The sequence below is a fragment of the Malaclemys terrapin genome, chromosome 16 (assembly GCF_027887155.1).
Source record: "Malaclemys terrapin pileata isolate rMalTer1 chromosome 16, rMalTer1.hap1, whole genome shotgun sequence".
Taxonomy (NCBI): Eukaryota; Metazoa; Chordata; order Testudines; family Emydidae; genus Malaclemys; species Malaclemys terrapin.
The window spans coordinates 17278401-17302985 of NC_071520.1; the positions used below are offsets into that span (position 1 = coordinate 17278401).

General features: G+C 41.8%; 1 protein-coding gene across 4 annotated transcripts in view; it reads right to left on the bottom strand.

The window, feature by feature from the left end:
* The window catches only part of ARVCF (ARVCF delta catenin family member), a 426585-nt gene that overhangs the window by 397168 nt on the left and 4832 nt on the right, over positions 1–24585 (bottom strand). The gene's annotated exons all lie outside the window — the stretch shown is intronic.

Genomic DNA, 24585 nt, shown 5'->3' on the forward strand with positions numbered 1-24585 from the left:
AGCTGCAGGAAGTAACAAAATTGTATGTCCTCGCATTACAGATACTTACAGAAGCTACAAGACAACTTCTCTAATCTACTTATCAAAGTGTCTGAAATTCTTATTCCAAAACAGGTGGAACAATAATACAAACAATCCAGAAAACAAATAAAAAGCATCTTGGCAGACTGTGGCTTGTGCTAGATAGAAAAGGGGATGGATTTTACTCTGACCTTATAAGACATTGATCTAAAAAAGATCACTCTTCATCCCTGAATTCTATAGTATATATATATATATATTTATATATATAAAAGCAGGGGTCTTGGATGTCAGTGCCAGAGAACTCTTGACCAACACTAATACATCTGACAAGTTTTTGAAATTTGTCTTATAAAACTTTTAATCAATCTGACGGGATGAAAAAATAGAAAAGGACTGGATAAACTCCCAAATATATCTCCGGTGATCTTTACGTATGTTGTCATTGCACACATAGAAAAGATAGAAAAATTCTTTACTTAATTTTAAAGCAACATTATGCATTCAAATCACAGAATCGTAGGACTGGAAGGGACCTCGAGAGATCTAGTCCAGTTCCCTGTACTCATTGCAGGGCTAAGTATTATCTAGATTATCTAAATTGTACTTGATCTCGGCATAAGCAGAAAAATTCAGTCTTGGTGCTCTAAGTTTTGCACCATTATAATGCATCTCTATAGTGCTAACAAAAAAATCCCTCCACTTTCTCTTCTGTCTTATACAAGATTTGATAGAACTTTAATTTCATAACACATGTATTTTGGAAAAAATCCAGCTATCAGTTACAAACTTGTATAAAATATACACAAAGTATATGTACATAACTAGATATATTTCCACATAGACAATGTGTCATTAATCTATGGCATGTTTACTATTGACCAGACTAAACTCTTACCTCAGTAACACTAGATTTACACCAATGTATCATTACAAAAATTAATTCTGTAACTGATATCAGAATTCAGACCAATGTGGCTATTTCTCATTGCTTAAATAACATGAGGCCTAATGTTCAATAGAAAAAACATGGATGTGAATGACAAGGATCAGACTTATAGGTGTATATAACTTGAATAAATCACAAAATCTGCACTTGTATATAACAATTCATAAACACCTTTTAAAAGGATTAGCAATAGCAAACAGGGCTATTTGCGCACTGTAATACAAGGTCCAAACCTGGGTTTGCTATGAACCGAATTATAATATAGTGAAGCCACATATGGTTTTTCCATTATCATAGGCCAGTCAGAATTTGGCTACCATACAGCACTTGAGTGTCTCAGGGTGCAACTACCTTCCCTTGTAAATTTTCTGTCTGGTTTGGTAATTTATAAGTACAGGGCAACATCATGTCTTAATATAGCAACTTCCAATAACTACAGGAAGTCATTTGATGCAGGTTTATTTGATGTAATTAGTAAACAGGATGCTTTGTTTATCTACATCAGCTCTGATAAGTAAGTGCCATTTAGTCCCACATCATGTTTAGCAAAAGGAGAACGGAGGAAAAATCCCATTACGAATGGAAGAAACATACTGGCAAGTTAAGCACATACACAGAAAATATATTTGTCACAAAATGAAAGTGGTTTAATAGGGTCACTGTGTTCCAGAAGCAGCACTGAAGGGAGCTGGTAGTCAGAGAAACGTTTTGTATCTGTACAAAGCCAACCTTGGGCAAGAATCTTCTCCCAAAGTATCATTTCTATTAGCAATTCAGACTTCACCTGCTGAGCAATTCAATCTGGAGTTCAGGGGCAGAATTCTGGCATTACTTAGTTTAGAACATCTTGTTCCCCATTAACAAACCTTCCAGAAATAAAACATACATACACTCCCTTTCTTTTAGCCAAAGGAAAAAGTAAACAGTGAAAAAAATAAGAGATAGGACTAAAAACAAAGACTTCAGTGGAGCAATGTTACAGGTGGGAACCTGCTAAAGTTTAAAAATGTTTATTAATGTTAATTAAAATATTAAGTAATACAAAACGAGAGCCATATTGCGTGGTCCACTTTTAAGATCCTCTCACAGTTTTTATTTAAAAAAAACCAACAATGCCATGTGTAGCCTACACCAGTGGTTCTCAAACTAGGGCCGCCTCTTGTTCAGGGAAAGCCTCTGGTGGGCCGGGCCAGTTTGTTTACCTGCCGCATCCGCAGGTTCGGCCGATCACAGCTCCCAGAGGCTGCAGTTCGCCGCTCCAGGACAACGGGAGCTGCAGGAAGTGGCACGGGCTGAGGGACATACTGGCCACCGCTTCCTGCAGCCCCCATTGGCCTGGAGCGGTGAACCGCGGCCTCTGGTAGCTGCGATCGGCCAAACCTGCGGACGCGGCAGGTAAACAAACTGGCCCAGCCCGCCAGGGGCTGTCCCTGAACAAGTGGTGGCCCTAGTTTGAGAACCACTGGCCTACACAACATTCACCATTAAGAATCTGATCAAAAAAGAATAAATCTTAACCCATCTTAATTCATGTCTCCAATATTAAGATAAGAGAACTCAATCAAATTGGATGTCAAAATCTTAAATTCTAATATTTTTATTGTGGGCCCTGATACTACAAGCAAAAACTCCTACTGCAGACAATGAGACTCTTACCTATGTATAGGGTGGCCAACTTTCTAATTGCACAAAACCAAACACCCCTGCCTCACCCCCGCCCCTTCTCTGAGGCCCATCCCCACTCGCTCCATCCCCCCTCCCTCCATCGCTCGCTCTCCCCCACCCTCACCAGGCTGGAGCAGGAGGTTAGGGTGCAGGAGGGGGCTGGGGTAGGGGGTTGGGGTGTTGGGGGGGGTGCGGGCTCTGGAGTTTGGGTGCGGGAGGGCACTCCATGCTGGGGCAGGGGGTTGGGGTGCAGGAGAGGGTTCGGGGTGCGGGGTCCTGTTGGCGCTTATCGCGGCTCCCGAGAAGTGGCTGCCAGGTCCCTTCAGCCCCTAGACACATGGGCAGCCAGGGAGGCTCCACACGCTGCCCTCGCACCCGCAGGTGCTGCCCTCGCAGTTCCCACTGGTCACGGTTTCTGGCCAATGGGAGCTATGGAGCCGGCACTAGGGGCGGGGACAGCGAATGGGGCATCCCTGGCCGCCCATGTACCTAGTAGCTGCAAGGACCTGGCGGCCGCTTCTGGGAACCATGCGAAGCTTGGGCATGCAGGGAGCCTGCCTTAGCCCCGGGCCCCTTCTGTGCCACCGACCAGATTTTTAAGAGCCTCGGCAGCAGTGCTGACCGGAGCTGCCAGGGTCCCTTTTCGACTGGGTGTTCCGGTCAAAAACTGGATGCCTGGCAACCCTACCTGTGTGGTGTGTTTACAAGGATTTAAGATTCTCAACTTTCCATGGAGCTCAAAAACTGCATGTGGAAAGATTCTGGCAGTGCTGGCAAGCTTTCTCTCACCCTGGACTCCTCCAGGCTGCCTCCTTCGGGGAACTGCTGGTAGGAGAACTGTGCTGTTTGCACCAACCCTTCCATCTAGCAGTGGACCTACCATAATGTGACCCTATATGTAAAAACTGCCAACCCCGAGTGTTCAGAAATCACGAGTCAGAACCCCAAAAAACATGACTAACTTAAAAACCATGAATTTAAAAACTACATTTTTGGTCTCTCTTTTCTGGTTTTGGAGCCTTTAGGAGTCCCATTTTCCAACTTTTCTCTGCAAATATTGGGGCTAGAAACTTTTTAAAATGAAAGCTCAACTTCTCATGTCTCCAGGAGCTGGAACTTAAAAAAAAAAAAAAAAAAAACACCCTACAAAAGCCAGCAACCACAGCAGGTCCTTCCTTGATATTCTATGTAAATCCCATCACAGAGGGGAGGAATTTATTTCAGTGAGGAATTCATAGTAAATATAATCATGGCTTTTCCAGACTATTTTCAAGGTGTCCCCATCATCCTCTTAGTACAAGAATATAGCTCCTAGAACAGTGTGCAGCTGGAAATCCCTTACTCTCTGCAGTGTAGCATGCTAGTGGCCAGAATACTGTCCATTTGCTCTCTACTGTACAGGCATCCCCAATGGTTGGGTTCAGAAGAGAGGTGTAGGGGGTCACTTGTAATTTCCCCAAACAGACACTTCTTTCATTGTGTTCCTAGAATCTGAATCCTTAAAGGTATCCTGTGTGCAGTAGGGAAGGAGCAGGCCAAACTACTCAGTGGCATCAGCAGCTGTTGTTGCTCTAGCCCTTGTTTACCTAGGATTGGGACAGCTTTGAAATGTCCATTTTGGAATAGAGTATGTTCACCTGCCTTGAAGTTCTGGCCTTACAAGTCTGTATTTAAGAGTTCTTGCAGTTCTTTTGGACAATAACTTGTGCCATTTTAGTGGGCTCACTCTTCCATCCATCAATGGGGCAGCGGGGGACCTAAGACCTTAGTTCATTCCACGCAGATTGGAGAGAGACACACATAAGGAAGCTTGTGCTGGTTAAATTCAGTTATTTCACAAAATGCTAAGATAGCTTTAATGTTAGTAATATATGGGCTCTCGTTTCGTTAGTAGGGTAAGTCTTCACTACTTGTTTTGCTGATGCCACTCGTCACTGTTGGAATCAGTGCGCTAGTTTGGGGGAAAACCTCTAATGCAAACAAGGACAAGCTTCTGGTAGTGCCAACTGTATCTTCAAATTACCAAATGTGCCTCCCTCCAATTAAACTTGTTTTGTCAGCACATATGGTATATGCTGTGTTTAGTCTATTCAAAGATGAGTAAATGAATATTCTCATACCAATCTGGGTAGCTCTCAGAAATGACCTTTTCCAACCAGAAGAAATTCAGTTTTCAATTTCAAATAACTGATTACAATACTTGTCTGAGAATCAATACAAACCAAGAAGAGGTTTGCCCGCATGCAGAGATAGAGTGACCCTGGGTCTCTGGCTATCGTTTGTTGAGTCCTGAAATTATGTCTAGAATTAAGCGGAGATTTGCAGAGTGCAAGTAAATAAAAAAGGGAAAAAATGTAACAGTCTGGGGGGAGGAGGGGACATCCAAGTGCTTGGTTTGGCCTAGAAACTTTCCACTTCACAGACAGTATTAGATGGCAGACCAGAAAGACTGATACCTTCCAGATATTTAATCTGTAGCATAAACCTTGGAACATGGCTGGCATAAAATGCAAAGAATGTAAGGCCTCTCAATGTGATGGGTATTCCAGGTCTGCTTATGACTTCTAACAGTGCATTGAAAAACTCTCTATAACAGGGTGGCTCACTCTTAAAGGGCTAGAGCTAATCAACCCTGATTACAGAATGAGCCACACTTGGGAGCGGTCAGGATGACTCCACCATATAGACAGCAGCAGGAGGCTGCAATGAAGAGGAGAAGCTCAGAAAATAGTACGGAGACTACAGATTGTGTGAAAGGCTCCTACAGGGAAGGACACAAGAGACTTCTGCTAGAGACTGATTGAGAGAAGGGTTTAGGCCTGGAAGCAGAACCAGAAGGCTGAGCTTCAGCCAAGTACGGTCTGGGAGTTAGGGTTGTCAGTTTTGGTTGGACATATTCCAGGAAGTTTCATCCTAATCTTTAATTCCTGGAGACTCCAGGACAATCCTGGAGGGATGGCAAACCTACTGGGAGTATTGGGACCAGCATCTACTAGAGAGCCTGACTGGGAGAAGGGTTTGACGGCCTTGAAGCCAAAGGGCTGAGCACCAGTCAGGTGAAGCCTTGAGACGTTTTGATCTGGGACCTAGTTCTTGGAAGAAGGTCTAGGAACTCCCTACCTAAAGGGAGAATGTGAATGAACTTGGGGTGAAGCCTGGGGGTGCAGTATGTAAGGACTCAGTAATGGAACCCCAGGAGGGGAATGTTTTAATTACCTATGGACTCTAAGTTAAAGGGCCCTGAAGAGGGGAGAAATTGGTAGCAGTGCACCACAGAGTGATGTCTGACTACAAGCAGGTGCACAGGGGCAGCTGGCTCTGATTCACTTTCATCTGAAGGGACTGCTAACTTTAGAAAGGAAAAGAATGAAGGAACATAAGTGTATATAAAATAACAAATGGTATGTCTCCTAACACAAGAACAAAGGGACAGTCTGTGAAAGATGTCAAGTTCAAAACTGACAAAAGGAGGGGAAAAAACTTCCCACAACATGTAAATAAACCATGGAACTCAATCTTGACCTGTGACAATGAGGCCAAGAATTCAGCAAGATTCAAAGATGATCTGGACACTTATGTGTAACAAGACTATCCAGACATTTTGGAAGGGATACTAAACATCATGCTACAGGATTTAAGCCAGTCTCAAACTACTGGGTGTTAGGATGAGACCCTCAAAGTGGGGAGGGGAAGGGGCAGACCTTCCCACATCAGCCTACTGTCAGGCTTCTTGCATCCTCCTCAGAAGCATGTGATTTTGGCCACTGTCAGATAATATATGGAGATATACCTATCTCATAGAACTGAAAGGGACCCCGAAAGGTCATTGAGTCCAGCCCCCTGCCTTCACTAGCAGAACCAAGTACTGATTTTGCCCCAATCCCTAAGTGGCCCCCTCAAGGACTGACCTCACGACCTTGGGTTTAGCAGGCCAACGCTCAAACTACTGAACTATCCCTCTCCCCCACAGGGTAAGATACTGGACTAGATGAACCATGGGTCTGATCCAGAATGGTAATTCTTATGTTCTTACCCTGACATGGGTTGGACTGTTCTCTCATTGTGTGTGAAATGCACATAACTCCTCCCCCCACCCAAGGAAATAAGCATGTGGGTTCAATATAGCCATAAACTAGAAATAATCAACCAATGAGAACCAAAAAACCAGGAAAATTCAAAGTAGATTTTTGCACATTAATATTTAGTCACAATTTATATTAAGAACCCACTAACAGTTTAAAAAGAGTTAAATGATTTAATAAAGATCAATTATAAATTGTTATAAGTCCATCAGATCAATAGGTTGCTTATAAGAATGGTTAGATAACCACCTGTAACACTTATAAGGATGTGCTTATAGCTCTCTGTAACACATACTACTTATGCCTGTAAGAAGTTCATAACTTTTATTAACCCTTTATACTAGGTTCTGTTTATAAAGCATGACTGATTGTCCCTTACTTTCCTGACAAGTGGCCATCATTGGGTGACCCCACTCAGGATGCCCTCCTGCAGCATGGCTGCCTCCGTTTCCCATTTCAGTTACCTCAAACTCTATGCTAGGCTCTCTTGCTTAATCAATCTCCTTCCTGGGGACCACTTTATTATCAAACATACTGCAAACAGTCTCTAACAAGCCCTAAGATGTAGTCCATATCACCACCCAGATATATAGTCCTTAAAACCCAGTCCTTCACAGCCAGAGCCCACACAGGCTCTCTGCTGGAAGATCATCTTTACCGGTAGAGCAGCCCTCATTCCCCTAGCCCTCTCTCTGTTTCTCTGGGTACTGCTCTCTGGCCCTGGACATATCAGTGGTAAGCTCCTCCACTGCTCCCTTGCCTTCAGCCCTCTCCACTTTAGAGCAAGAAGGCAACTTTCTTTGCTGTTCCTCCAGCCCAGGCTTGGGGCCATCAACTTCTTGCTGCTCTCCTGCCTTCAACCTTCTCCCAGGAACCACACAGTCTCCGGGTTCCGGCAGCTGTTGCCTCCTGGCTGACTCAGTCTAATCTGACTCACTGAGTCTCTCTTTCACTAAGCCTTTACCCCAACCCACTGCCCTTTTTTCTTAGGCTACATCTACACTACGGGGGCGGGGGAGGATCGATTTCAGATACGCAAATTCAGCTACAGGAATAGCGTAGCTGAATTCGATGTATCTGATCCGACTTACCCCGCTGTGAGGACGGCGGCAAATTGACCGCCGCGGCTCCCCCGTCGATGGTGCTTACTCCTACCTGGGCTGATGGAGTACGCGCGTCGATTCAGGGATCGATTATCACGTCCCAACGAGACGCGATAAATCGATCCCAGAGAGATCGATTTCTACCCGCCGATCCGGGCGGGTAGTGAAGATAAGCCCTTAGTTGGCCAAATGGGAGTACCTGTTCTGGCACAGAGGAGTTGGACCTACTTTACTACTAGGCCAGCCATCCTGTGAGGGAGCCAAATAGCAAAATCTTAGCTCTTACTGAAGCATTAGTAACTTTCATCTGAGTAAAGACTAAGCAGTCTAATCAGGACCTGGCCCACCCACTCAAAGCACTGTTACAAGTCTATTAGAACAGGCTAGTGTGATTCTGCTTTACAAAATAAACAGTATGTGAATTACAAAGCTACAATCACCTGCTGATAAAACTTGCATTTAGCCTTTTGTCTCACAAAGTCTCTGGTGTTAAAATTATATGGGGTATATGTCAGACGTGTTTTTGGACCTCCTTTGTCCTGCCCTGTTGTGTCACACTAAGCAAGTCAAGCAGCAATAGAGGCAAACAAGCCTTCCAGTCATCATTTATAACCTTGTTAGAAAAGTTTAGTCTGCCAAACTGCAGCTCCCAAAAGGTATGGATTTCTTAGGAATCAGGCCAAAACTAGAAGTACAGCAGCAATAAAAGTGGAAATGTAATTTTAACTTGCTGAATAAGTTACATTGCTTAACACCATTAATGAAAGAAAAAATGATGGAAACGAACACTTAGTCTAGCGGTATATCATAAGCTCTAACAATCTTCTAGCACAGCACTTATTGGGAAGTAATGAGTATAGTCACTGAACAACTGCACTGAAAACTAGCTTAATAAGTCTCTTATTAATATTCAGAAGCTCCTCCATATTAGCTGTTCTCAACAACTGAAGGGTGAATGTCTCTTATAGAACAGCTCTAGACATAATCCAGAAAACTTTGACTGAAACCTTAGTTTCATGATTATGGTCCCTTCCAATAGGATTGTGGAAATTGGTACATAATACCTCACAGAAGGCACTGATCCCGTTCACAGAATCAGTCACAGCATCACATCAGCTCCTGCGGCACTTGAAAAATGTGCATAAACAAGGGAGAAACATTTTCAGTTTGTTTTATCCACCCTAAAAGACAGGAACATTGTGAATTACTTTAAACAATGTTTTCCGGCTTATCCAAAACATTAACCTTCCATTGTTCTGATCCTCCCAGTTGTACACATGCCAACAGACAATATCTTTTACAATCAACTTGGGTTTACCATTCCCAACAGCCGTTTTAAATTTAGCGTGCAAAACAACCCTAAACAAGAAAGGGTGGGGGAAGGAAGGGAATCAAAATACCACACAAGCAGGCAGTTATTTCTTACTCTGAATGTAATAGAAGACCTCCAAGAAGCCAAGATGTTCCAACTGAGTTAACTAAGAGTTCCTGCAGCAGTCACTAAGAGTACTATAGAAAAGCAATGCATAATATTCAAGATGTGGAGAAATATTTGATAGAAACAAAAAAGATTATGGAAGATATATTTAGTGGTGGACCAAAACACATTAAAAGATCATATTCACTATGCTTTATAACCAGCTCTATAAAAGGGCAGCAGGAACTTCTGCAACTTTAGAAGAACCTTTGTGAACCCTGCATTTTGCTAAATGCTAATTTCTAGTATGTGTTAAATAATTTAAAATGGTACATTTAAATGGTAAATAAGTCTACTCTAGAGGCCTTTCTCTCTGCACTCATCCAGATAATGTAATTCTCTCCAATATACCCTTAGTTGGGGACATGGACTCCAAACTTTTGAGCCATGGGAGGGTAGCTTTAAACAGTGGAGTTCCACTCATCGAGGATGCTCATGGGATACACCAAATCAATGCCTACACCTTCCCTAATCCATTCACCGGTCCAGCCAGCCCTCCTTGACTGGCTCTGGCTATTTTGGGAGTTGCATTAGTCAGTCATACATCACTCTTGGGAGATGAAAGTGGCTTGCACCACTGCGACCCCTATCCTGTGGACTTCACAACTTGGATTCTCCCAGCAGAAGACGGCATAACTCAAGGGTGAATAAACACCTTCCTACACAACTTTTGAGTTAAGACTTCTCCACTTTGTATCCACCAGCTGCTTCCCAGAATATTTGGCTAAGATGCCTACTGTAGTATCTTAAGTTATTGGGAACTTCTTATATCAAAGTATTCAGACATGAGAGTGAGGCACATAAACATGAACTGAGCATGTCTGTATCACATTAGTAGCCACAGCCCATGCCCTAAGGGTCCAATCCTGCATGGGAGTAGGCTGCCTTCATCTTTCAATGATTGCCCTAAACTCTAAACGGCGAATTCACAGATACACTGAGCAGGTCTCTTTGAAGGAATAACCCCAGAATATTAAACTGCGCTTGTACTTGTTGACCTTGGTCTTGACATTTCCCCCTACCATTTCATTTCTTTCAATTTAATAACCTCAAAAGTATTTTACATAGCTTTCCATAGAGAACTGACTCTCAAAAGTTCCTTGCACAAACAATACATGTTAACAATTATAATTATAAGGGAAGAAACTTCCAAAAACCTGATATTTTGACTTATCAGAAATCAGTCACTTGATTTTATCTGAAATGACAAGAGTGCTCAAATATGTTTTTTGTCCTTTATTAGAAAAGTCTCAAGTGACATTTGCTCCAAGAAAGACAATGCTAGCAGGCAATGAAATGTCAAATGCCTCCCCCAGAGAAGTAAACTTGGTGTACGATTCTCTTAAACATACCAGTAACTCCACTGCATCCAATGAAGTTAAACTGGTATAAATCAGGGGTAAGTTAGAGGAGAAACAGGCTGTGAATTATTAATATTTGTGTTATTATTTTATTCCTGCGTAATTTCCTTCATTATAACTTCTCTACAATCAGTAGAGGAAAATTCCTTGCCTGATGTATTTTCTCCCATTAGCACCCTCCAACTTGGTGCAAATATTTGATCTTCAGTGCAACTACTGCAGGCAGTAAGAACAATCAATCCTGAACTCTAGAAAAGAATCTGCCTATTCCAGCCTTTTTGCTCATCTGATTATAGCTACTCTCATTCTGGACTCTTGTATAGGTAAATTCTACCGACACAAGTTTGTGCACCTAAATGTGCCAATAACCGTGTTGTGTCAGTGGGCTCTTGAGCATATTTGATTCCACTTTAGTTCTTCAGGCCAGCGATAGCTATTCTATACAGGTTCTTAGAACACACTCATCGCCATAGTATCTGAGACCCTTGCAGTAGTGCATTAAGAAGTATGACCAACAGCTGTCATGTGATGTTTGTTTTCTAGTCCCCTACCCGGGGGGGAGAAGTGTATGCAGTGGAGTGTCTTGTTTGGGTTTCTTTTTTTTTTTTTTTTTAAATATACATGTTCCTATGATATTAGAGAAAGCAAGGAAGACACCTTGCACTTGGAGCAGAAGGTGGTGAGGTTTGTAATGATCCTTAGTTCTGGGGAGGCAGGTTCATTTTACAATCTCAGACCAGCCACTGAGAAACGTCTGTCTTCTACTCAGATAAGCTTTACCCTTATCGTAGAGTTCTGCTGTGCCAGAGGAGCAAAGTTGTCGACCATGGTCCTCATCCCAGAGCTTTAGATGGTCTTCTAAATATTCTGGGCCTAAACCATTGAGCACCTTAAAGATAAGGAAAAAGTCCTTGAACTTTATTCAATATTCTATGGGATGCCAGTATAAAGAGCAAATGAAAGTGTAGAGAGAGGGCTCTTAAGCACTATAATACAAATAATTACTAACAGCTCTCTATTTGTTTAAGTTGAGAGATATGTGTAACTGAATGTTTTTGAAAGCCATTTCAATCCTGAGGTAGAACCTTGGCTCACTGCTTCCAAAAAAATCATTCTCTCCTTTATGAGCTTTCCCATTTGGCTGCAAAGTACAGCTGATTTCCCCCAGACTTCAACTCTTTTGCATTGGGAATAGTGGTGTTATTCTGGATTTTTTATTGCTATTTGTCCCATTGTGAGAGGCACCATATATAGCCTTAGAAAGACATTCACTGCCCCAAGATTTTATAATCTAAAGAAATAAGATGGACAAAGGCTGAGAGGGGAAACAGACACAGAAATGAGGTGAGTTGCTCAAAGTCATGGAACAGGACAGTGGCAGAGTTGGGAATGGAACCCAATGTCTCCTCATTCTCAGCACGAGTAATTACTAGGCAACAAGGACTCTCCTTTCTTGAGGAAGGGAATCCATGTACCATGGGGAACATTCTGTATTTGCAAAAGATGGACATATTATCTAATAGGTCACTTCCACCTGTAACTGCTACGATTGATCTTGCATTGACTCACCTGTCTGCAGTCACTCTGGTTCCAAAGCATTATCATACTTGTACCCCTTTTTGACTTAAGCGGTTACTCAAAATTCAAGATCCTTTGGGTTGTTTTGGTCAAGAGAAATTGGTGGTGGCGCCAGGCCTTTCTTTGGCATAATCATTTATTTACAAAGAATGAACAAAATCCAGTTTCCTTGGACACAGGAAGACTCAAACAGGAGATTCCCTTTGCTCACACCTCCAAGCCTCTTTCAACCAACACGCAGTCCAAAAAGCTTTCTCTGTGCTTTCTCAGAACCATGCTCCCAGTACTTGTTCTACTGTCTCTTCTGCTTTCTTCTTCTTTTCTGTTTCTTTGGTGTTTCTTGCTCTTTCCCACTGACACATTGATCCAATTTAATCAAACCCCTGCCCTGGAGTTTATCAGATTACAATGAAAGCCCCCTTCGGAGGCATGGCTAACTCCTACTTGCCATGTGCCTTTGTTTTGGGCGGAGGCACTATGGATTTATCTGTCTATCCCATAAAGGAGCTCAATTGCTTTTTACATTTATTCTGAATAAATAGCTGTTATGTCCACCAGTTTCAGTGAGGTTTAATCCAATCCATACTAATACTGTAGTCTACTTATTCTCAAATACTTTTGCAGTAACAAAATCTATGAAAGAGCTATCTGGTTTTCTTTATTTTCTTTTGAAAATTTGTGAATAGAAATTTTGTTCTTGCTGCTTAGTCTGCAAAAACTACTAGTTTTTCTCCAAAAGCATTTCCCATCTTTCAAATTTAATACAATAGGTCATAATTCAATCTGCATGGTTGTGTCTATCTTCTAGGAATGGAGCAAGAGAAGTTTACTGAATAACATGGTTAGAGCTACAGCTGAAGATTCAGCCCTAGGTATCGATGTTGACTATTTCATTACTGTTCAAAGCACACAAGGAAGGAGATTAATCTCATGAAGACCTATTCCAAGTAGAGTCTTGTTTTGGCACTTCATGGGTGGAGCTTGGGAAAAGGACCACTGTTTTTAAAAATCACATCTCAACACCAGTCCAGAACTAATAGTTCTGAGCTCTCCCACTAGCTACAGCTAAGAATAGCCACTCATCACAGTTTGGCAGATGTGATATAAAACATATAAAATTTTACAGTTGAGGTCAGTCATCACTTATATAGTGCAGGAAATTCTTGTAGATTTCAGAATGAATTTAACGGGATCTTGCAACCCTACCAGCTAGAGGATAAATTTCCAACACCTGCTTCAAGGATCCAGCAGTCAATAGTAATAGCAAAATCTAAAAAGAGCAGATGCATGACTCAACTGGAATACCTAGACAAGTTGTGAATTCCTTACTTTCTATAGATAATACAGCAAGCTTCCCCACTAAAGTTAACAGAAGGTATGGTAGGCCCAGCTTTAATGGATTGACCCATGAATTGAGGTGAAATATTGGACATGGAAACCTCAGAATGTATATTCCTGGTTCCTAAAATGAGATTTTGTTGATTTTGCCCCATACCAAGGGCCAGCTCCAGGCACCAGCAAACCAAGCAGGTGCTTGGGGCGGCACATTTTCAGGTGCGGCATTCCAGCCAGCCTTTTTTTGTGTGTATGTGCGCGCGCTTTGGGCGGCAAAAGGCTAGAGCTGGCGCTGGCGGCAGCAGCAGCACGTCCTGCACTGAGGGGGCCCTGGGGACTCTGCAGTTCGTGTCGGGAAGCAGCGCCAGCATCTATGGCCGGGCAGGTTCCGAGCGTGGGACACTCGGGTTGGGGGCCACCCTGCACGGCGCATGGAGCCGCCTACAGGTGCCGCACGGCGGCAGTCCCCTAGCGTCGCAGCCGGGGCTGGGCGAAGCGGCCCGAGCCACCCAGCGACAGCAGCAGTGGGGCCATAGTGGGTACTGGTTCCCGGGGCGCTGCCGTGCGGGGCCCACGTCCCGCTCTCCGGGGCTCCGCTCCCTCTGGGGCTGCCCTGCTCCGGCTCCTCAGTCCCCTGCCGGGGCGGTCCCCTGGCTCTGCCCTCCGGCTCTGCCCTCCCGGGTCCCATCTGGTCCTGGAGGAGGGAGCTCTGGTTGGAGGGACCCTGAGCTGAGGCGCGGCCCGGGAGCCCCGCTGCTTACCCCAACCCTGCCAGCGCCAGACCAGCTGGAGGCAAGGAGGGAGCGGGCGGAGTCAGCACTGGTGGGGGGAAGCCGAGGGCTGGGGCAGCAGGGAGTGCGGGTGGGGTGGGGGGAGAGCCCAGCTCTGGGGCGGCAGGGGATGCGGGGGAAGGGGGGGGGAAGAGCCCAGGGCTGGGGCAGCAGGGAGTCCAGGGGGAGCCCAGGGCTGGGGTGGGGGGCAGCCAAGAATTTTTTTGCTTGGGGTGGCAAAAAACTAGAGCCGGCCCTGCCCATACCTTGGTTGTGTCCTTCACAAACAATACAACATTTTAACCGTGAAACTTTCAACTTCTGCCCAGATAACGTTTAATTGCCCTTGTGACACCCAAAGCATGAAGAGCTGACTTTTTATTTTTAAGTTCAGTCAAGAAGATTTGAAGGAAAGCTGAGTTATAGAGTAAAACAGATAAACCAGGAAAAAAGAGAAACCAAGCTCAGTGTACTAAGACGAGGAAGGGCTTCTGGCAGAACAGGACTTGACACACACAGTGCTACATTTATCAGAAACACTGCTCTCCTGCAGAGAAGGAAATAAAAACAGCTTGCTCAATCTGAAAAGGAACTGTTTGGAAGGATGCTTATCCTTGTTTCTAAGTTTATCTGTTTAACTGTGGGCAACCTAACCCACTAGGCAGCCCTAGACAGGTACAGATTTCAATACTCTTAAAATGCTACAGTCTTAACTGGAGCCTGGATTTAGACATGTAGCTTTCATTAGTATAAACTGAAGTGGTATTTAGAGTTTCTCCACAGTTATAAAAAACCTGCAAATGGATTTTTTAGAAAGCCTACAAATATTCTCAGCGAGTAAAAATAAGCTGGCTAAAAAAGGAGCTTCATATTTTTCAGTTTGCAAAACTGTGCACATAGTTAAAACTAACATGCAGGGGAAAAAACCCTATAACATGTGTTGCCTTCAAGCTTCCTTGAGGTTCCATGGCTAATGTGACATCACCAACATAGTGTATGTTAGGGTGTCCGAGGACCTAAAGAAAAAATAAAGTAAATTTAGGCTACCAGTATGCTAAATGCTCCTCTTAGCCAGATTGTCTGGGGAATTTGGCACATATTTATAAAGTTAATCTGCCGATGGACTTTCTGAAAAATATCTTTAAGAATTTAATTATAATAAAATACCTCAGATCTCAGTAAGTTTTACCAAAACTACATTATTTTAAGGGTCATATCCTAATGCTGGAACTTTCAGAAAAGCCTATAAATCAAGTCGATGGGAGTTGGTTCCTAACTCCCTAAGAATCTTCTAAAGTCCCAGCCAAAGTATGGTCTTCTCTAGATCACTCACTAAGAGGCTCTCATATATTCCTTTTATTCTGAATTCAGCTATTAGAACATTAGAACAACTGTACTTGGTCAGACCAATAGCCCACTTAGCCCAATATCCTGTCTTCCAACAGTGGCCAGTGCCAGATGCTTCAGAGAGAATAAACAGAACAATTGTCAAGTGAACCATCCCCTGTTGCTCATCCCCAGCTTCTGGCAGTCAGAGGTTTAGGGACACCCGGAGCATGGGATTGCATCCCTGACCATCTTGGGTAATAGCCATTGATGGATCTATCCTCCATTAACTCATCTAATTATTTTTTGAACCCAGTTACGGTTTTGGCATTTACAACATCTCCTGGCAACGAATTCCACAGGTTGACTGTGCATTATATGAAGTAGAACTTCTTTTTATTTGTTTTACACCTGCTGCCTATTAATTTCATTGGGTGATCTCTGATTCTTGTGTTGTGAAGGGGTAAATAACACTTCCTTATTCACTTTCTCCACACCATTCACAATATTATAGATCTCTATCATATCCCTCCTTAGTCATCTCTTTTCCAAGCTGAACATTCCCAGTCTTTTTAATCTCTCCTCATATGGTTGCTGTTCCATACCCTTAATCATTTTTGCTGCCCTTCTCTGTAGCTTTTCCAATTCTAATACACCTTTACCTCAATATAACGTGACCCGATATAACACGAATTTGGATATAACGCGGTAAAGCACTGCTCCGGGGGGGGGGGGTGCGCACTCCGGTGGATCAAAGCAAGTTCGCTATAACACGGTAAGATTTTTTGGCTCCCGAGGACAGCGTTATATCAAGGTAGGGGTGTATATCCTTTTTGAGATGGGGTGACCATCACTGCACGCAGTATTTGAGGTGTGGACGTATCATGGATTTAATAATGGCATTCTGATATTTTCTGTCTTATTATTGATCCCTTTCTTAATGGTTCCTAACATTCTGTTCGCTACTGCACATTGAATAGATGTTTTCAGAGAACTATTTATAATGACTCCAAGATCTCTTTCTTGAGTGGTAACAGCTAACTTAGATCCCATCATTTTGTATGAATAGTTGGGATTATGTTTTCCAATATGCATTATTTTGCATTTATCAACACTGAATTTAATCTGCCATTTCATTGCCAACTCACCACTGATCTTCCTTCAACATAATACTGAATTATCTGATCGAAATGAACTATCCTGCTTGTTCAAAGTTAAGTATTGGCTACAAAACTTGTAACAATTCTCAGAATTAAACTTCTCATTAGCTGGAAGGTACAGCAGCTAAGGAAATGCCTCTATCAGTTTGCTGTCTCCTCAGTCAATTTCAGTAGAATTGGAGATAGATGTCCAGAGATGACAACAGGACTTCTCCTTTTAGAAGGTAGTAAATCTTTTCAATGTAATCAGAAAACATCCCTTGGAAAAGAGAACCCCGTGCTACTTCCTGTTCAGCTGAATGCAGGTATTTGTTTAGCAATAAGTGAACTCACAGGTTATGCTTTCAATCCACAAGGACCAATAATACTTTGTGTTTATGTTGATTTCTAATTTTCAAAACCATTAACTTTTTAAAAAACAGGAACAATAATACTGTCTGGCATATCACTTTCATCCCTTGTATTAAAACCTCCTTGAGAAGTCTTATAATTCCTTCATTCTTAATGATGTAACAAACCACAATTTTGTGGTAAGACATCAGTGACCATGTAAACATCAATCTTTCTGAAATTCAGTAGTACCAGTGTAATGGCTCTCTGCTCTGAAGCCCTGATGAACACTTTCCTGTGTAAAGTTAAATGCCTTGGTTGTTTCTTTGACCAGGTAGTCTTGCATGGATAAGGAATGCAATAATCATCAATACAATGAGCGTTTGTAGAGGTTGAAAAGTACATTTATCACCTATTAAACATGTCAGAGTGAAGGATTAGCAGGAAAGGCTAACATGGCAAAGATTTTTCCAAGAACGTATCTTTCTTTTGCACAGGACAAGATATGAACAGAAAATATGTTCTCACATGCTGGTGGGTGAATGTGACATACCAGGGTACAATCTAGACTAATGAGCAGCTGTGGCACCCTTTCTGTGCAATCTTGGGTGCCTTATGATGCCTTGCTAAAGAAGTTCCCACTTGGGCTGCTCACAGTCTTCCAGCATGTAAGACACACCCCTGAGTGTCTATGTGCAACTGCAGCCTGCCAGCCACACTCAGTTACACGCTGGCTCTCGCCAGCCTTGGTTATATTTTAGGGTGACTCCAGAACACCCTCCATCTTTAATAGAAATAATATGCATACAACTTGCCACCCCAAATGGAGTTTCCCAGACACTGGATTAGATAAAACAATAAAACAAGTTTATTAACTACAAAGACAGAGATTTTAAGTGAGTACAAGTAATGAGGCATAAAAGTCAGAAATGTTTATAAGAAAAATAAAGATAAAACACAACTGGTACCTAACTTAACTAACTGTTAAATTCAAAGCAAAGTTTTCTCACCACATACTTTCAGTAGTATTATTGACCAAACTTCTTAGGTTAGGACCCCTCACCCCAGTCCAACAGCTGCTTACTTTGTTCCTTCAGGTGCAATGACTCTATGGGTGTTCATCCTTCCTTTTTAAAGTTTTAATCTCCCTCTTGAAAAATATTGCCACAGTTGAGCCCACTACAATTACAGCTTCCGGGGCTACTTCTGAATAGAAGATAGTCAACAAAAAGATCTGGAAGTTAATTGGTGATCACTTGAAGCAAATTGTGGATGCTTCTGGTGCAAAGGCCTTATTAACATTATAAGTACAGTACCAGGTTTACAATGGCACCAGGCCCAAACTCAGAAGGGGCCCTGCCCCCCATTCTGCCTGTGCTCTGCCCCCTCCCTGCCTCACCCTCTGCTCACTCTTCTCCACCCCCTCCCCCTGTGCAAGTGGCAGGCAGGGCCTTGGGAGGAAGAGGCAGAGCGGGGGTGGGGCATGGGCGGGGACGGGCACCACAAAAGGTTAATCCAGCCCTGTATAGGTAGTAAGGGTTTTACATCTACATCTACAGGAGCTAAACTAATGAATGGATTACTAGCAGAATATATAGATCTGAGTTTTCAGTCTGAAGTTTCTTCAAACAGTTTTAAATGCAAAGTCTACAAAGTATACCTGAAACTATATGGACCATTGTATCCGCAGCTGAGGGAACACTGCACATGCTGAGATTATTCACAATAAAACTTTAAAACAAGTTTTCTTTTCAAATTCTGAAAGCCTCTAAGCTGATTTTATTCCATTTAATAAATCTGTATGGTAGCTTGCCAATGGACTCACTTGCCTAATCAGCTAAACAGTAAAATTAACCAGGGATTGGAGGGTAAGGATGTGTTGCCAGTGGCCTTACATCTTGTTCTCAATTACGTTGCAGTTTCTGGCATCCTGGACATAGCTTGGACCTCTTGTTGAATTTCAACAGTTTTAGGCATAGAAGAGGTAGTTAGAGAGCAACAGTCTTTTAAAATGGTTTCCTCTTATGAGAACTTCCTCAATTAGTGAGAAATAGAAGAAAAAGGTGAACAGTGAAGTTAGGGAGGAGGGAGGGTACACACGTGTGTTTAATTTTAATTTGAGGCGGGAGCTAGAATGTGATCAGGAAATCTTACCAAGGTCCCAAGCTTAGTTAGACCTGTTTGATCTTGAAAGGCCATTTAGTGGCTTCCATTGTCACAAACCCCATTTAAAGCACTGTCTAAATATGGCTTTTCATTTACATTATCTTGCAGGCTGGCGTAAAGAAGCATTTGGTCCTGAATCAGAACCCACAGGAATTTAGCAAGTGGTATTTCTGTTTATAGTGAAATCTTTATTGTGTAATTTACATCTGGATATGCCATCATTTCTTAGTATTTAACTCTGTAACAGCTTGTCTAAAGTAGAGATTTTGTTGTATAAATCAAGGAAGTAACAAAGTGGGGTAACTGAAGGAGGCATAGATTTCTGAATCAATACAAAATATGTTTCTGGTGGTAGTTGTTATTCTGAGCAGGTGGGTTATTGATTACAGTCATAATGGTGTCACTTTAGCTGCCATCAATAACTCACTACTTGTATTGTCACGCTGAATTAAAGAAGAGCTAGACTAAAAATTTGTGGAGTAGTTATACTAGCATGGCACGACCCAGCCTGCAGCACATGGAAGCTGAACATTGCCAGTTTGTCAGGATTCATATTTGACACTACACTTGGCATTATATTGATAAAATAAAGTTATATGATACTTATTCGAGGGCAGAAAGAGATTACATCTTAAACTTACAGGAAAACTCTTACATCTATGGGTCTTGCCTACGGTAAAATTTTGCTTTTGAAACCTTAGGAGCATTTTGTGTTTATTATTTACATAGTTGCAAAACTGTCACCAAGCAAGTTTCATCATGGGCTTTAGCTTTTTTGCAAATTGGCATGAATAAAGCTTTCTTACATCACAGTTTTGCCTTAGAGCAGGACATCACTAAAAATAATTACACTAATAATTACAAAGGGTTCTTCTGTACAAGTTCTAAAGGGACACTGTCAAGTTACATTTTTTAAACTTCAATTTTCTACAAAAGCACCATTTAAACAGCCCATCATTAATTTTTTAATTTCTTCTAATAAACATTTTTAGGGGGTTTTCTGTATATTGGCTGATATTCAAAAAATTCTCTTGCAAGCCCCAGAACAGTAATACCAACAATGCTTGGGACTACTTTCCTCTTTGTTCATACTCCTGCCTAATGCCTCTCAACTTTCAGGTTCAGCTTTGCTGTTACTGGTAAATGCTCTCTTGCAGAAACATGTACATGAGTTCCCAGGTCAGTACATGAGTGATATTATCATGCTAGTGCACATCTCAAGAAGTTAAACCCTCAGTTAACGTGAAACTGACAAAGTGTTGTCCAATGCACAAAATAACCAAAAGGATTTTTTTTTAGAATCTTTTAGATTAATTAATCTTAGAGGTGGGCTTTACCTATAGCTGCTAATAACTCAAGTGAACGTTTTTCAAGTGCAAACAGAAATCCACTTAAATGCCATCTTCAGACTGAGATTCTCAAATCCCAAATTATCCCACATTTTATTAACCATCTTTAGAGCGAGGCTGCCAGGAGTTTGAGGTATTTTGGCATCTCCAACTCTTGCTACTAAAATGTGGTTTATAAAGGATTTCATTTTTAAATTTTAAAATACTAAAAAATAAGTTAATATGATCCTCTTATGTACATTCAGCTGTCTAACAAGTCAGCTAGTTACCTAGCAGCAGACCCAGCAATGGTGAACATTGTTGCTTAATTAAATCACACAGTAGTAACATCTGTTACTCATAGGTAGGGCCCTATCAAATTCACGGTCCATTTTGGTCAATGTCAAGGTCATAGGATTTTAAAAGTCATACATTTCATGATTTCAGATATTTAAATCTGAAATTTCACAGTGTTGTAACTGTAAGGGTCCTGACCCAAAAAGGAATTGTGGGGAGGTCGCAAGGCTATGGTAAGGGGGGTTTGCAGTACTGCTACCCTTACTTCTGTGCTGCTGCTGGCGGCAGTGCTGCCTTCAGAGCTGGGCAGCTGGAAAGTGGTGTCTGCGGCCAGGAGCCCAGCTCTGAAGGCCAAGTCACCGTCAGCAGCAGCGCAGAAGTAAGGATGGCATGATATAGTACTGCCACTCTTACTTCTGCACTGCTGCTGGCACGGCGCTGCCTTCAAAGCTGGGTGCCCGGCTAAGAGCTGCCGCTCTCTGGCCGCCCAGCTCTGAAGGCATCGCAGAAATAAGGGTGGCAAAACTGTGACTCCCCCCCTAAAATAACCTTGCGTCTCCCTTCAACACCTGTTTGGGTGAGGACCGCTAATTTGAGAAACACTGGTCTCCTTGTGAAATCTGTATCGTATAGAATAAAAGCACACAAACGACCAAATTTCACGGGGGGAGAGAGATATCATGGTCCGTGATGCGTTTTTCATTGCTGTGAATTTGGTAGGGCCCTACTCATAGGACTACTATACCTAGGTGAGCCCTTCCATTCTTGTCCATAATCAGAATAATTCAATGCTCAAGGACTTAATTGCAAAAAATAAAGGTGACACTTTCTCATTGCATAACCTCCATTAAGCAGGAATTGTGTATTGTAATGGAAAAAGCCCCATGGAGGAATTACACTGATATGCTTCCAAGTCATGTGCAGAAATTATGCTGCCATAACAATTGATTAACAGACTATTAAATCCCTGGCTAGAGTGGCTTTGGTTTCACTAACTTGTTTAACACGGAAAAAAAAAAAAATTAAGCAAAGACATCATTACAGTGATAAGTGATGTATTTCCCCAACAAAGAAATATCTTCATTGGAGCTGAAAGAAGAGTACTTGTTTATATTTGAATGCATATATCAAATCAGATTAATTTCTAGAACCTAAGAAACATCTACACTGTATCTGTTACCCACACTTAACCTGGGGCTATTTTTTGCAAGGATAATCCTTTATCTAGTTTATATATTTAAAAAAAAAAATCCCAGTTCAACTAACTTTGCTCTGGACTGATTTAATATACCTTTCTGAACTTGCAGTATTCCCAGAGGGTAACACATTTCCAATTAGACAGTTCAAAATGGAGCCAATTGGGAAGTCTCCCTAAATACATTTTTTAAAGCATGGTCAAGATTTTAAACATTTCTAATACATTTTTCTATAGATATTAATCTTGAATTTTTAGATTTTGTTTTAACAAATGTTCAGAGTTCTGAACACTGTCAAAACTACCAAGTGTGCACTTCTATTAGATCTCCAAAAGTGCACTTTGTAATGTAAACAAGCACACAAGACAACAATGTACAATGCTGTACCAAGTCCGTGGCCACCTCGGACCTTGTCATTATGCTGTATACCGCTGCCACTCAGAACTTTATGGCAACTTTACAGGGATTAATTTAGATCATCTTATTCCGAAAGCACAGGTCTAGTCACTTGGGCTAAAGGAGAATTTCCAACCCTATGCATGGAACAACCTTCCTGAGCTCATCCTTCAGATTTCTTCTCTCTCCACACTGAATTCCTTCACTGAATACTCTCCTCTGCTGAGGTAACTATAAGGGACTTGAAAAATATTCCTCAAACTTATTGCCAACAAACAGTTTACAAATCCTATTTAAACTATATATTAACCTATATTAAAAATGTAATGTAATAACCTTCCTCCCATGCCACTTGTCTTTAGATTGTATGCGACCTTGGGACATGGACTGTACTCCCTTTTCTGTTTGGAAAGTACCTAGTGCATTTTCTGTGCCACCAGAAATAAGTTTGGAAAAAATCCATTCCTGAGCAACATAAAGTGCAAGATATAGAGTGAGGCCTTGATCCTGCAAAGTGTTCTGCCCAGGAGGACCCCACACCTGGTTGGAGCCCAAATGAATTCAATGGGACTGTTTAGGTGTAAGGATCCATCAATTAAGTAACTTAAAATGTATCTAACTGAGAATGAAGGTCTTGGAAGTCCATTGATAAGAATGTCAATACATGAGGTTGTGGAATCTCCATCACTGGAGATTTTTAAGAGCAGGCTAGACAAACACTTGTCGGGGATGGTCTAGATACTACTTAGTCCTGCCATGAGTGCAGGGGACTGGACTATATGATCTCTTGAGGTCTCTTCCAGTCCTATGATTGCATGAGGAGGAAGAGACTTCTACCCATACACTCTCAAGACTAATAAATGCACAGTTCTAAAGGGGTGGAGGGGAGAGAGGAAATAAAATACTTGAGTTTTACCATAATTAAATAATGTCAAAGTTCCATGAGCCAAAATTGATCTAGTTGCTTTTCGCCCTTACACCAAGTTGCAATGTTCACTCTTGCAATGTAATTCTTCATCAGTGTTTTTCCCCAACACACTAAATGCTTCAGTATTCTTAAATAAACCATAAGAAGCCACACAGTAAACCATTGTTCTGGAGGACGAATTGGTTAGTAAGGCTTCAGATTTCAAGCTTCCAAGGTCACATGACAGCAATAAGTATACAAATAAAAAATAAAGAATTAAATTGTGAAAGATACCTCAACACTGTCCTTTTAATCTTTAGCCAACTTGAAATGTCATGTAAGCACTGAACCAGCAAAGAGATGATACTGCTTAGATAGCAAAATCTCAATTTCTCACTGACCTACAAATCAGAAGGTAGTAGATCAGTGGTGCACTGGCATATTTCCACACTGTAACTCATGGAAACATTGTAAAAGCTTCTGAAATAAAAAAGCATGTCCACAAGATGCAGGGAAACCATAATTAGAAAAAATGGTAGCAAAGGTACAGAAGATTTAAAACAGTATAGTCAAGTGCCTTATGGAATAAAGATCTTAAAATATCTAAGGATGCTGTCATTTTGGTGAGACATAGCATAGTGCACATTTTCCAACTTCACAAAATGGTCTTCCAGTACAGTATAAAGTGGATAAATGAAAAAAGAGACACACCATTTTCCCCATGTTTTCTTAATTAATCTTAATGCCTTGTAAAACTGCCACCAGGTAAATTGCACAGATAAAAGACAAAGGGATTAAGTAGTTTTCTGTTACAGACACCAAACATACAAATCAGTCACTTAAACCAAAAGACAGACCTCAGTGATGAGGTCTTTTTACCATTACACTTTTATCTTACCTGAGGATTATTGATTACAGTGAATGCTGTACAAGATAAAGTATTATCATCACTAGCTATTAGACATTTTTGGGGGGGGGAGGGAAGGGGAGGACAACTTTTCAAGAACATTTCTTTTAACCAACTGAAATATTGCCTCAATGCAATCAAATTATTCAGTGTTTTAAAATCATGGGGTTTTGTGCCAGAGTCTTCATGGGGCTGTAGCAATAGTCCCACTTTACATGTATCCAACGATTC